Source organism: Haematobia irritans, chromosome 5, assembly GCF_050003625.1.
Source record: "Haematobia irritans isolate KBUSLIRL chromosome 5, ASM5000362v1, whole genome shotgun sequence".
Lineage (NCBI taxonomy): Eukaryota > Metazoa > Arthropoda > Insecta > Diptera > Muscidae > Haematobia > Haematobia irritans.
In genome coordinates, this window is record NC_134401.1 from 60,889,923 (window position 1) to 60,905,534 (window position 15,612).

At 31.5% G+C, this 15,612-nt stretch overlaps 1 protein-coding gene and 1 long non-coding RNA gene across 3 annotated transcripts in view; both read left to right on the plus strand.

Annotated features, from left to right (window-relative positions):
- The window catches only part of PCB (Pyruvate carboxylase), a 55,236-nt gene that overhangs the window by 11,939 nt on the left and 27,685 nt on the right, over window positions 1-15,612 (plus strand). The gene's annotated exons all lie outside the window — the stretch shown is intronic.
- Window positions 2,028-3,034, plus strand: LOC142239464 (uncharacterized). The gene is made up of 2 exons (XR_012723045.1): window positions 2,028-2,540; window positions 2,601-3,034. It is a non-coding gene; the product is annotated as an uncharacterized LOC142239464 (long non-coding RNA).

Sequence of the window (15,612 nt, forward strand, 5' to 3'; positions counted from 1 at the left end):
AATGTTTCCATTCCATTTTGTCAATTTTTAAAAATGAAAAATCAACAAAATATTGGCTTAAAATTTAAAGAATTTATTACAACCATAGAAAAATCATGAACGGCGTGTACGTTTCAAAACGATCCATTCATGAAAGTAAATCAACACACTACTCCCTGTGCAAAATTTCAATTAAATCGGAGTAAAAGATTGGCCACTGTGGTCATATGAGTGTAAATCGGGCGAACGATATATATGGGTGCTATATTTAAATCTAAACCGATTTCAATAAAATTTGGCACACTTGACTATAGTACTAATTGTTCTTCTTGTGCAAAAATTTAAGCAAATTAGGATAAAACTCTGGCTTCTGGGGCCATATAAATCGGGCGAAATATATATATGGGAGCTATATCTAAATCTGAACCGATTTCTTCCAAAATCAAAACACATACTTGTGCCAAAGTTGAAGTCGATTGGACTAAAACTGCGACCTAGACTTTGATTACAAAAATGTGTTCACGGACAGACAGACATGGCTGTATCGACTCAGGAGCCCACCCTGAGCATTTTTGCCAAAGACACCATGTGTCTATCTCGTCTCCTTATGGGCGTTGCAAACATATGCACTAACTTATAATACCCTGTTCCACAGTGTGGCGCAGGGTATAAAAATCACTACCGTGACGGGAACCTGGATTTTCTGATGAATACGCGTTAACAGTTGCCTTAGCACATTGCACAACCGTCGGACTTGCCATAAGAACTCTAACGAATATTTTAAGACATGTCATGGCCAAAGAGAAATGAAAGCCGCTCATGAAATCGTGAAATCGCGGACGAAACCCTGAACATTCTGCTTTGATTTTTCGTGAACATTTCCGTTTTACTCCGTTGCCGTCCGTATGTTTTTTTTGAGGGTATACACATGTTCTTATGCTTGTTCAAAATTATTTTTTGACTTTTTGTTTCGGTGGTAACAACTTCTTTGGAGCGCCCGACTTCGGTACTGATTTCACCACGTCTTAGTATAACAATCTGTGATGGTTGATTTTCTTGCAACAGGATTGATCGCGAAAATGTATGAAGTTTTTGCTTCAACACTATTTTCCCCTTCGAACGGAATATATTACTTCTTGAGTTGGCAGGACCAGGGAATTAAGCCGATATAAATTTGTCTATTCGGCGGGGACAATTATCCAATACAAAATCAAATTGAAGTTATCCGAATGGTAGCGAGATTAGTTATACAACCAATCTTATTATGAAATTTACATTTCATTCAAAATTTCTGAGTTAAATTTTTTCAAAATTATTATAGCAAAATTTCGGCAAAAATACAACAATTAGTAATGCTTTTTTTTATTTAAATCAGTATTTTTGATTAATTGGCGGCTAAATTTGAGTCGAGATGAATCGACGTATTCGGCAGCGGCTTCGACTGGCAAATACTGGTCCGCGTCATCATCGGCGGCTTCATTTTCTGGACAGGACTGTTATTATCATCTGCAAAGAGAATTTAGTGCACACAGAGAAGAGATTGGTTGGAATTCGGTTGTTCTTATGAACATTCTTTATTTAGAAATAAATATTAGTTGTTTATACCAATTTTCTGTATTAACATATATGTATGTATTCAAACCTGTAACCATTTGGTAAGATTTTCAACAGATTTTCTGTCGTGCCCCAACATAAACGGTTATAGCAACCAAATTTACCTCCTTGGAATAATTTTGATTCGTATTGGTTGATACGACCATCCGTAAATAATTTTTTTAACTATCATTTAACATAGAAGGGTTTTAGACGATGCAATAATTGCATGCAATAATTGCACGCAATTCTTGTTTGTAGGCAAACGGGGTAGAGAAGCAAAGGGGGTAGAAAAAATTTCATGTTTTCCGTTCCTCTTGCAATTTTTTGACATTTCTGAAACTTGAAATTTCAAGCGATTGCATGAAAAATTTCAACGTATAAATGCTGAAGTTTTTAAGAAGCAACTTTAAAAGAGAATACAAAAAATTGCACGCAACCAATTGCATCGTCTAAAACCCCTCATAGTAACCACCATTCTCATATATTAGAAGGGTTTTAGACGATGCAATAATTGCATGCAATAATTGCACGCAATTCTTGTTTGGAGGCAAACGGGGTAGAGAAGCAAAGGGGGTAGAAAAAATTTCATGTTTTCCGTTCCTCTTGCAATTTTTTGACATTTCTGAAACTTGAAATTTCAAGCGATTGCATGAAAAATTTCAACGTATAAATGCTGAAGTTTTTAAGAAGCAACTTTAAAAGAGAATACAAAAAATTGCACGCAACCAATTGCATCGTCTAAAACCCCTCTTATTCACAACCGAATGTCATTTAAAACATTTTCACATGTCATTTGTGTTAATTATTTGAAGAAGAATAAAGTATTTTATTTCGAAATTTTAAATAGAGGCAACAATATGTAACAAAAATATACAATTTTACCAGCTCTTCGCCATGAATGGGATCACAATACAGCATGAATGATATAAGAAATGTTTTCTGTGGACAAAAAATTCAAAACAATGGTTTGTATTGCAAATAAAATAATAGAGGACTCAAAATAACTCAACAATCCGAATTTCTAGCATGTATGAAACATAATCGTGGAGGTTCCCGAAAACATTTATGATTTATAGGACGATACATGAATTAGATGTGTAGGTATATTTGACACATTTTTACAATTTCTCCGACTAAGCAGTGTCGATTTTCCTAGCAAATGGGCTAGACCTATCCCAGACATTTGCCGAATTGTGAATTTTAGTCCACAAATAGGGTGGTTCGTAATTATTTGTAATTTCCTAGTAACGGATTTTCACCATTAAGATTAGGCCTGGCAGAACTTTCCGTATAGGATGATTTCGCCAATTCATGGCAAATGGTACATGAGTTGATTTAGTGCAATTTTCATCTTTGTATTTAAATTTATTATTTTATTACTTTGTATTTAGATTTATGGTATTTGTACCAATATACATATATTTTAATAAAACAAATATTATATTTAACTGGGACGAAATTGGTTATGATTGATTTTTAATTCGGCCATTAGTATTTATTAAGGTTGGGAAAAACAACCGAATGAAGGAGATAACCACAACAATGTCGTCGGCAGACATAACCAACACCATATATGTTATTAGTTGTGTTGACCGAATAAGTCGGGGGATACAACTGCCAAGTGATTGTAGCTGCAACTGCCAAAAGGAGGTTGGCAATAAATTCGATTGTCACATCCTATCTATATTCTCTATGTATTAAGAGACAGCTTTGTTATTGGAAAAATTAAGTGCTAGAGGCCTTCAGTTCAGTTCAGATCTTCATGAAGATCTGTCTTAGGAACACAATTACAGAAAAGTAATTTCTACTCATAGTCCTTTACACATTTGTATTTGCTAAATGACAAAGAGCACATTATGCGATATTTTTGATTTAATGCACCCGTATCCATTTGCCAAAACATCAATCAATAAGAGCGTTGCACAGTGGTTCCAAATAGTTTTTTTTGCAACTTTTGAACGTATAAAGATATCAACATAATTTATTCTTATGTTTATTCTTATTGTTATTGAAAAAAATTGAAAATTTTGGGGCAAGAACAATTTTTTTCAAAAATTCCGATTTTTTGGTAAATAAAATAAAGGGTGATACGGTCAAAATTTGGTCAAGGAAAAACGCGTGTAAATCGGTGAAATCGTTTATTTAAAAAATCAAATTAAATTTCTTTTTCAAGTTTAATTAGTATGAAATTCAGGAAAAATATTCAGTTAGGCTTTCGCTTTTCCAAATCCGAATTGCCGGGCCTCACGCTTGACACCTGCCATCAGATTTTGTACATCCACCTTCTTCGCCGCAGAAAGCCAGTTTGCCTTGAACTGCTGCTCGTCCTTAGCAGTTTTTTTGGTCTTCTTTAGGTTCCGCTTGACAATAGCCCAGTATTTCTCAATTGGGCGGAGCCTTGGGAACCACCTGCACGTTGTTGGCGGCGTACCACTCCATGGCCTTTTTACCGTAATAGCATGATGCCAAATCCGGCCAAAACAGTACGGAACAACCGTGTTTCTTCAGGAAAGGCAGCAGACGTTTATTCAAACACTCTTTAAGGTAAATTTCTTGGTTGACAGTCCCGGAAGCTATGAAAATGCTGCTTTTCAAGCCACAGGTACAGATGGCTTGCCAAACCAGATATTTCTTTGCGAACTTTGACAGTTTTATGTGCTTAAAAATATCTGCTACCTTTCCCCTTCCTTTTGCCGTATATAACTCATGTCCCGGAAGCTGCTTGTAGTCGGCTTTGACGTAGGTTTCGTCGTCCATTACCACGCAGTCAAACTTCGTCAGCTTCGTCGTGTACAGCCTCCGGGATCGCGCTTTGGCCGTCGTATTTTGTTTATCATCTCGATTTGGAGTCACTACCTTCTTGTAAGTCGATAGTCCGGCTCGTTTTTTTGGCTCGATGCACGGTTGTAGACGATACACCCAGCTTATTTGCGGCATCTCGGAGAGAGAGGTTAGGGTTTCGCTTGAAACTACCGGCAACTCTCTTTTTCGTCTCAGCGGCTTCCGGTTTTCGATTTCCCCCCGATCCAGACTTCCTGGCTGTCGACAAACGTTCCCCAAACACTTTAGTTACATTTGTAACGGTTGATTGGGCAACTTTTAGCGATTTTGCCAGCTTTGCGTGTGAGTAGCTCGGATTTTCGCGATGCGGAAGCAAATTTTTGATACGTTGCTCTTCTTGCTTGGACGGCATTTTGACAACTGAAGAGTGAATTCTAAAATCAAAATAGGAGCAACATTCTACACACACACCTTCAAAATGAGGGGTGTTCAGGTTTTTTAAATGCAAAATTGAAAGAAATACGTCAAGTTTATATTGACCAAATGTTGACCGTATCACCCTTTATGAATTGAAATCTTTATAACTTTTGAACTAGTTGTGATATCGTTATGATTTTTTGCAGGGAAAATTGTTTTAAGAAATATTGCTAAAAACACCATTCCCAAAATCCGCAATGTGGGGCAAACTTTTTGTAGAGCTTTATAAGTTCTATCCAGCAAAGAAAAAATCATCTAAATCGGTTCAAAATTGCGGTGTTGACAGCTAAAACAAATTTCATACCCTCGAGGTGACCAACTTTCAATGCCTACAGGTCAGACCGTGGACCCACAAATTTGCAAACTTAGAGGAATACAACTCAGCTTTCACACAAAGGTGAAATTATGTTGATATCTTTGTCCGTTCAAAAGTTACAGAATTATTTCCAAAAAAAAAACGATTTGGAACACTTGTGCGTTTCTTGGATAACATAACAGCAATTATGGCTCAGTGTATCTTGAGATTCTTGACTGCCTATGGATTTAGAGTGAATTACAAAAATATTTTTGTTGCAAATAGATCTGTTATTAATTTCGAAATTACAACAATTTTAGAATTGTGCTCCATTAGCATAAAAACGAAAATAATATGTTAGACAACTACTAAAATGAAGAGTAGAAAATTATTTTCTACAAAAATAAAAAGGTGGTGAGCCAAGAATTTTACATGTTTTAAGAGTTTCTTCTTGTATTGAGCCATATTTCTATTTAATACTATTTTACAGAAATCTGTTATAGCATAATTTGAGATGTAATGAAAATGGAATTGTGTTCTATATGGACATTCACGATCGCCTAAATTTTGTCCAAATTGGGGAGTTATCCACCATGAGAGGTTATTTTTAATATGATATAACATAATATGTCAAACGTCTCACGGAAATTGTTCACTTTTTAGAAGTGACCGATTTTCAGAGTATCTAAGTTTTAGAGGTTTCACTGTAGATATAAGCAGAGAACGATAGTTTTTTTTTGTATAATGGATAAAATGAGCCTCAAATTTGAGGAAATACATAGTTGATTGAATAACAACAGACATTATTTGATAATTCTATTCAACGACAAAAATCTTACTATCATTTTATACGTATATTTCGTTTACACACATACTTTCCATTTTAATTAATGCATTTTACTGAAATAAAATGTATTACAAGCATTTAGGGAGCTCACGACAATGCAGACATTGATTTTTCTTATTAAAGTTTCATTGTTGTATTATTATGATTGACGCCTGGAAGAATGACTGTAAAACAGGTTTACAGTCACATATCACAACATTCTATTTTCTTCAAAACTGTAATCCGGCTGTGGACTCTCGCGTTTGCCTAAATTTTTTCCATATTTGTGAGATGTCCCCTTATGAAAGGTTAAATTTAAAGGTTAATAAATTTATATTATTTAAAAGTTAATAAATTATTGAATAATTCTATTTTTCTACGAAAAAGTGATAATTCTATCAAAATTTTTTTACTTTGTGAGTTTTATTCGATATTTCAATATGTCTTGTTGTTGTTGATATAATTCTGTTTTGTGATGTTGTTGCTGAGAACATAGGTGTAGTTTGAGCGCAAGGTAGATTAGGCTCAGAGAAGAACATTGTAGATGGAATCAACGCCCAAATACAAAAGCTATATAAAGAGAAAACACGGTTAATTGTAGGCCAATGCAAACTCGGTTTTGGAAACACCAATAATGGCTATACCAGCAGATGTAATGAAGAATTTTTTAGCAGATTTGCACATCATGTGACTAGATTTGTTGTTAATAACACTAGCCAACAGTCGGTTTGTGAATTGGTTCTAGCATAATTTTTCCCATTGATTTTGACATACTAAACACGAAAATGAGTTAAAAAAATTTTCTGTCGATTGGTTTTCGAGATACAAATTTTTGAACTTTTTTTTAATTTTTGGAGGTACACTTACAATTTTGAGCATATCTTTCGTCTTCTTTGACCTATTTGATCCTACTACTACTCAAATTAAATTGAGGCGTCTACAACTCATTCTCAGAAAATTTTCAAACCGGGTAAGTAGTTTGGATGTTGGCGGCTTAAAAAGGTTAAAAAAACGGATTTTTTTAGTAAAAATGTGGCAGAAAAAAACCATATAAAAATTCATATAAAATATTTTTGGTAAAAGACCGAAAAGACCAAATCAGTAAAGTTTAAGCACACATTTGGATTTGAGAAATTTCTTATAGGATATATATAATAAAATTTCGGTTTTGGTAGTTTTAAATTTTTTTATTAAAAAGAAAATAATGAAAATTTTTAAATTTTATAAAAAAAAATCAAGTTGTACTTTTTTCGAACGGTTTCGTTAATTATTTTGTTGTGACCATGTTCTTTTAGTTGAAATAAAAACATTTTTGACGAATACCATAACACTTTAGATCGTGACCATTGTATTTTGATTCAAACAAAATGCTTTTTATCAGTATAATAATATTTTAAATGAGGGCAATTTTATTTTTCTTTGAACCATGTTCACTGAGCCAACATGGTTGCAAGTGAAAATGTTACATGGTCGCCGCAAATATAGCTCCTATCATATTATTTTGTTCTTCGAATATGATTGTGACAATCATGTTTCTTCTCTGCGTGTATAAAAAGGTTTTAATGTTGCAGATTTGATCCAATATTATCATATAGATTTAATACAGTTTGGGGGTCAAATACCACCAAATACCCCCATTTGACAAATGAGCCTATTGTTATATAATTGTTCTTATTCATTTACCATATAGTGGTTTATTATATAAAAATTAGCTTATTTTCTTTATATTTGTATACCTTAAAAGTATAAATTTAGTAAATTATTTAATTGTTTTTCGAAATTATCTCAATATTACCAAAATTTTGTTATTATTAAATGTAAGAAAATAATATCAACAAAATTTAAGTAAATAATTTGAAATTGAGCTAAGTATAGAATCGAACAGCACGCATAGTTAAGAGAGAAGTTCAGCACCGATGATATTACACTCAAATTTATTGTTCAATTATTGATTTCCAAAATTAAAATAATTTCCATTAATAGAGCTTGATGTCTGACAGGCACTTACATAATGTTAATTTTGATATTTATCCATGGTATTTAGGTAACGTATGAATTATATTAATTAATACCTTTCTATACGTATCATTAATTTAAATTAAAGTTCAATAACACTCATACGCTCCGTTGGTACAATAAGACGAACATGACAAAAATGTAAATTCAATATATATATGATCCATTTGATGCCAACGTTTAGATAATAATGATGCTTATCAAATACAAACAAGAACGAACAAACACCACTAGTGGCGAAAGACATGAGTGGCCGCTGACCACGTTTTCTTTGTTTCCGTTATGTACGAGCGAATGTTTTGGTATTTTTGTAAGGCTTTTTGTCGCCTTTAAAGAGAACATATATAAATACGTCTTTTCACAAAACGTATGTTTTGCTCTCCCAAATCAACACATACTCAGGAGTATATTATATAATATGTCTGTTTGTCAATATCAATATACATACATACATGTCTATGGCTATACTATATACACAATGTATATTTACATTAGAGTAGGTCATGAAACATTAATGACTTTCGAATCTCCTAAGCAAATGTCTTTTACTATTTTTATATTTTAAGTATACTATTATGTTGAATAAATAAATCTTAAAAATAGGACCACACTAATACACATGCCTAGATGAATACATATAAATGGACATTTACATATATTTAATTGAGTTGTTTTCATTTGGTCCCTTGTGTGTGATTATTGACCTTTAACGAGTGACATTAGAAAGAGAAACATGTGCCCATGGTTTTTAATGCTATATTGCTATGACGGCCTAATCAAAAATTAATCAGAATGCACACCGGAATTATAATTTTATTTTTAAAATATTTACGTTCTCTCATTCTTTTGCCCGCTTATGTATTTTGCAATATTTTCGTAACTTTGAGTTTGGTTAGCTACTTTGCATGATGGCTGACGACATCACATCAAATTTGGTACATAGAATCTCAAAGAAACACGGTACAACAAAAATTTTGTACTTCATTTAAGGATTTTTATTTATTTATTTGGTTTTCGTTTAATGAGACAAAAAAGTTTTTATTTATATTGCTACATCAGCAATATATAATTATAAATCTATAGGGATAGAGAATATATTATTTCCACTTAATGTTTTGTGTAGAAACTATAATTCGGTGTATACATTGATTTCTTTAACTGAATTAATTATTGCCATCAAGGAAACTATACTTAATATTAACAATAGAGTTTCTGAGCCAAGGATTATTGCCTTCTAAATTTCCATCTGTATTGTTATAAATTTGATCTTGCTCTATTTATCTGATTGTTATTTCTATGATCCTCTTACTGTCTCTGATGACTTTAATTTATTTTTTTAAACATTATCTGGTTCAATGGGGACACATCTGTTTATATATGTTGAACCTTATTGAGTAAAAAGAAATTGTTTTTAATTTACACTTATGTTCTTTTGTTACTTTTTTGCTAACAAAATTTAATTAAGCAAAATTTTATTAATGTACTACAATTTTTCAAAAACTTAGGGATCCCGAAAATCCAGGGATTAAATATTTTGAAATCCCGAATCCCAGGATTTATAAAAATCGATCCCGAATGACAGCCCTAGTTTCTACTGAATCGCTGTGGCCCTTACTGACTTATAGGGTCCCTTCTGGTCCAGAGGGTCCTTTCTGGCCCATTTGAAGTGTAAACTTATATTTGATTGAATAACTTAAAATTATATTTTGTCAATTCCCGGCTGCTATTAGCCGTGTAAATAAATAAAATGTTTAAATTAAAAATCAGTTGTTTAAACGACGAATGTTATTCTTTGCGTTAACAAAAATTGACTATACTTCAAGCACATTAGACAATGACGCAAAGGCTTGATTTTTAATGTTGCTAAAGAGTTTCTTTAAAGATTATAAATCGTACTTTGGACATATCTGTCATCTTGCCTACGCACAGAGAAGGAATATGATCGCCCCTAGAGTAAAATGTTATTTTTGGATAGGGAACATGGAACATTTTTGCCACACCATTACCATCGGCTGAAGAGCCCCTAGAAGAAAGGAAAAGGAGGCCCTCATAGAAAGGAGAAAAACACTATTAATATTGTCGTTAGAATTGTTGTTGCATCCTTAAAACCAGTTTCAAGTAGTTACCACAGTAATTGTTGTTGACTAGAAGCAAGTCAAGCTTCTAAATATAGATTTCAATTTGTTGATCAATTTGTATAGGTAGCCATTGTAGTTATATGAAAAAATTATGCTGATGATTCGAATATGTATTTTCCATAAGAAGTTAGAATATAAGACCCAAATTGAATATCTTCCCACGCCAGACCTATAATGAATGCTTTAGCCATTGACGAAACAAATAGCTACACACAAAAAAAACATCACGAAAATTTTTCCAATTAAAATTTTAATTGAGTTTTAAAAAATATTCAATTAAAAATTTAATTGATTCAACAAATTTTTTAATTGAAACAAAAATCAATCGCAAAAATAATAGTATCAATTAATTTTTTAATTGGATCAATTAACTTTTTAATTGACCTTCAATTAATTTTTTAATTGATACTATTATTTCTGTGATTGAAGACATTTCAATTAAAAATTAATTGGATCAATTAATTTCGTGATTGAATCAGAAAAAAAAATTTTGTGTGTAGGCTTGGGCAGATTCGTACCTGTCAATTTTCAATAACCTAATAATATCAATTCACTTCATTTTCTTGTAATAGTATGTATAAGAAAACGCTGTTCAGTTTTGTTTTGCTCTTTTGTACGTAATATACGTGATATTTCAATGTTTATTAAAAAATTACATGACCCCTTAATAATTAATTCAATAGTATTATTTCATTATACATATTAGTTAAAACGTGCTACTTGGGACTTTTATATTGTGGTGAGATACAAATTACTAAATTAATACTAGACAAAGAAGAACTTTATAAAACTTACTATGACTTTGACAATAATTTGCATACATAATGCAAAATCTGCTTTCAAATTTCCAGGTATTCCATCCCAATAATATAGAAGGTTTATTTTGTTTAACATTTATTTTAAAATCAAAATATTTAAATATTTAGTTTGTAATACACGTATTGCTTTATTCGTAATTATAATAGAATTAAATATAAAAAACTGACACTTAAACGTTTACAATTCTAATATAAAACCTTAGAAAGGTCAAAAGAATTTGCATGAGTTCAATACCTGATTCGGACAATGCTACAAAACAATTCATTAATGGTAGTGAGTGGTTTCACATGAATTGCTATTCGCAATTCGGACTCCACTGTAAAAATAAGGTCCTTTATAAAAGAGCTTAACAAAGAATCGGGGAGTACTCATTGATAGGACAGAAGGTCACCATCTGTCCACATGGGCTATTTAGCCGTGGTAGAGCATTTCATTAATTATTCTCGCTTAAAATTGCTGCGCATTATTTTAATTCCTCGTAGCTTTACTTTCGAATGCAATGAAATATAATAAAAAACAACATGTATGATTCAACTAAACCAAAAACAAAATAAAATAACCACAAAATATCGAACTGTCATAGAATAATGATACGCATTACACTGAAAAAAATTACGTGGTATTAAAGATTATACAACCTAAATCTTAAGATGCGCAATTTACACAATATTAATGACAAATTTCTTTAAAATAATGAAATTTTAATTAAAAGTAAGTTCATAACCATTGCTTCAATTTTTTTTATTAAATTTAGGACACAAAGTTTGGAAATTTTCGTTCCTCCGATAAAGTCGTATATCTTTGAACTAAGGCCAATTTTACTACGAGTAAAGTAATAAATTTTTGATTTATATGAATCGTCTTTAAATTAACTGAAATATTGAATCTTTAGAATTAAGATAAAACACTTCAAATATAGACTAAGATTTATTTTGAGGATTTTGCACCTTTGGTTTTAAGTTTTTCTAGAATTAAGAAAACATTTTGTACTTGAAGTATTTGTTATTATTTGGATTTTTAATTCGGTATGCATTTATTTGTAAGTGAATAGCTTATGTAATATAAAGCAAAAAGGGAATGAAAATTCCATGAATGAGATCTGTGTGCTAATTTTAATTTTATTGATCCTAGATTTAAAGCCAGTTAGATCGTTAAAAAAATGTTATCAATACTAAAATCCTTAAAGGAAGGTAAAAATCTTTGAATCCTAGTAATTTTTTTTAGTGTAGGAAAGCAACTCTAAACCCATAATAATATGAGTAGCAACCTGAGTTGCTAAATTCATATTTCTTTTTATTTAAAAATACATGTTCGATTATTTCTATTGCAAATTGATCATTCGTAAACCACATTTGCCGGCTCACTACATACGCACAGCAATGTCATTGTCAAGATCATTTCCAACGCACACGCCAGACGTTAATTTCACTTTCGGTTGACAACCTTGACAGCGATCAGTGTCAAAAACGACGGTATGTTGACGTTCGCCATCTGTTTAAATGTTTATATCTAAAAAATGATTACGATTTTATTTAACCATCTCATCACACTCATTTTAGCGTCCATATAAACAAATTTAGCACAAGAAATAAGTAAATACACACATTTGCAAAATAAAGTCAATAAACTCATTTTGTTCGCGAGAATGCTTATAACGTTCTTTAAACTAAACTAATAAATAGATTCTCTCAAGTGGCGATATTTACTATGTACATATTTGTTTATGCTTACTTTTATTGTGATATCAAATACAATAGTGTATGTAGGATACAATCAAAAATTTACTGAAGAGAAAAAAGGAAGAAACATCTAATCACTAAACCCATAGACAATAGATGTTATATAGATAGGCCATGTGTCTCTTTAAAAAAAAAATGTGTCAGTTCCAAAAATTAATTTTCTGACATTTCGTTTTGATTTTTTCGTTAAGAGTCAGTCCCAAATATTAATTTTCGTGCATTTGCTTTTGTGTTGTTCGTAAAGAGCAATGCTGCTCAAAATTAAATTTCGTAATTTTGCGGTTTTGGTCACAATTTTTTGTTCAAATATGAACTTTTAATATATTAATTTATTTATAAATCCTCTGGTGCATCATAAACGTTCTAATTTTGTGTAAAATTTGCAAACAACAAAATGGAAAACGAAAGAGATTGTAAGCGTGCTCTTATTTTTCTCGTTTATTCTTAATCTTCGGAACTGTCAAACATAGTTTGACACCCATGGCCCATCTATGTATTATAAGGTATGACTAAACCTAGAAGAGGATTTAAATTTTATTGTTTAAACGCAAAAAAAAACTTGTTCGAATTTGATGAAACTATAAAGTTTTCAACTTATCGTAGTAAATAAAGAATAAGAATATGAATGTTGTGTAATAGCTAAAATGGGGTTTTACCATCTTATCTCTTTTTCTGTTACTTATTTTTATTTATCCGTTCAGTTCTTAGCCAACCAATAATAATTCAATATTGAATGATGAGATTGTGCTATTTACTAAAGGTGTGCCATTTTTACCATTCTCATGAAATTTATTGTGTAAGGTTATTTCTGCTATAGTAAAAACCATAACTTACATATTGTTGTCTGGCATAATGGAAATTCTTATTTTAACAGATAATTCAATTAAATTATTGGTAAAGCGGGGAAGTAAAAGTTGGGACAATTGTACTAAATTTTGTACATTCCACTTTCTAATAATACAATTGTACAAAAATGACCTATTTGTAGGCGGCGGCTGCTACACAAAATGTATGAATACGAATAAAAATATACGAAGCGTTATGAGATAAATCTTAAAAAACATTTAAATTACTTTTCAATTTTATTCATGTTTGTTAAATTACAGCATTGCAGTACCATATTAGTTTATGTGAAAGAATAATTATTTTTTTTTTCGCATAAAATTGGAAAATTTTGATTGACGACTACATTTCAGGCGAAATGAGTCGGGGGTAATATGCCATCTACTATATACACTGAAAAAAATTATTGTCGTGAGGCCAAAGATTTCATGTCTTTAAAATACGAATGCAAATTTTCCTTGGCGTAGAAGACGCATTTCTCTAATATAAAGTTTTTTTCCTTATCCAAAAATCGATAAACTTTTCAATGAAGTCGTGTGGTCCTTATAATTAAGTGATTCGACTTAAAAATGGGTATCATAACATGAAAGAAAACATTTTTGGGCTAAGGTCAACTTGACTTTAATAATTCAGAAAAATTCTTTAAAATTAATGAAATTGTCTTTAAATTTTTGTCTTTTTGCATCTTGACTACAAAGCAAAAAATCGTTCAAAAATAGGACATGTTTTTCAACACTTTATTTTAAAGACGTTTTTTTACTTGAAACATAACATAATTTCTACTGGAACTCGAGTCTGCATTTGGAAAATAAAGTTGTCGTTAACTCGTTTTAAAGGACTGAAAAAACTGAAAAAACGAAAAATTAAAATTTGGTTCCTAGAAGCAAGCACATAAAACCTATATTTAAAAGAGAATTGTGTCTTAAAAGTGTCCTTACTTGTATTCTCCGCTTTTTTGACTCGGAATCATGCTTTTTTCAGTGTACACTATATAATGAGTTGGATTGTAAGAATTTTGTTGGAGCAAAATTGTTCCGACATAGGAACATAGAAATAAAACTAATAAGACCAAGGATATCGTATGCCCTCAGAATGCAATAATAAACGTTTGGAACATTTTTTCATTTTTCTGTTTGTTCAAAAAAGAAAGAATAGTAGCAAGACATTGCTTTACTGTGTCATTAGTTGTTTTGAGAATTGCGTAATAGGCCCTACATAATAACATACGCTCAAAGATGACATTTATCGAGATTTTAAATGCCGTATATCATGCTGCACTATCACAACTACACCCTCAAAAAAATCGCTTCTTTAACATATGTTCCAAACATATTTTGCAGGAAGCATATGTATTATTGGATACTGCCGAAACATTAATATGTTTGTTTTGCATTTTGAGCCCAAAAATATTGTATGCTTGGAAGAATCTTTCCCAAAGACGATTGTGCTCATTCCCTAACATACTCGTAATTTTCACTTCCACCAAATATTTTAGTTCTTGGCACCTTTTTCTGTAATACAAATAATGTTGAAGAAATTATTCACTTTTATAAATTTTTTAAATTTTACCTCCCGTCTGCACGGAGAATCGAACCGAGGACCATACAGTTTGTAAGCCAACACACTATCCACTGGGCTACGTAGCTGTTATAGTCACCAGCAAATAATTATCGTTATAAGTTACATTTATATAGCATAGTTTGCAGCGCCCACGAGCCCATGCAAACATAACATTATTTAACAGAAACATACATTTGTTTGCCACGTGGAGCAGTGGTTAGCATGTCTGCCTTGCATGCAAAGGGTCGTGGGTTCAATCCCTGCTCCGACCGAACACTTTTTTTAATTTAACTTTAAAACTTTGAAATGTGGGTTATTAAAGATTTATAGTCAGTAACAGTGCTTGATATAAACGAAATTGACTGATTTTTGGATAAAATATTATTTTTTTAAAGCAAAAATAACAATTTTGTAACAAAAAACTGTTTTTGGTACAAAACTTTAAAATTTGGTATTCAAAAACTCTAACAAAAGAAGAACGTAGAGTCGAGTATAAACATACATACGTAATTTTGTAATATAAACATAAATTTATTTAGGCGT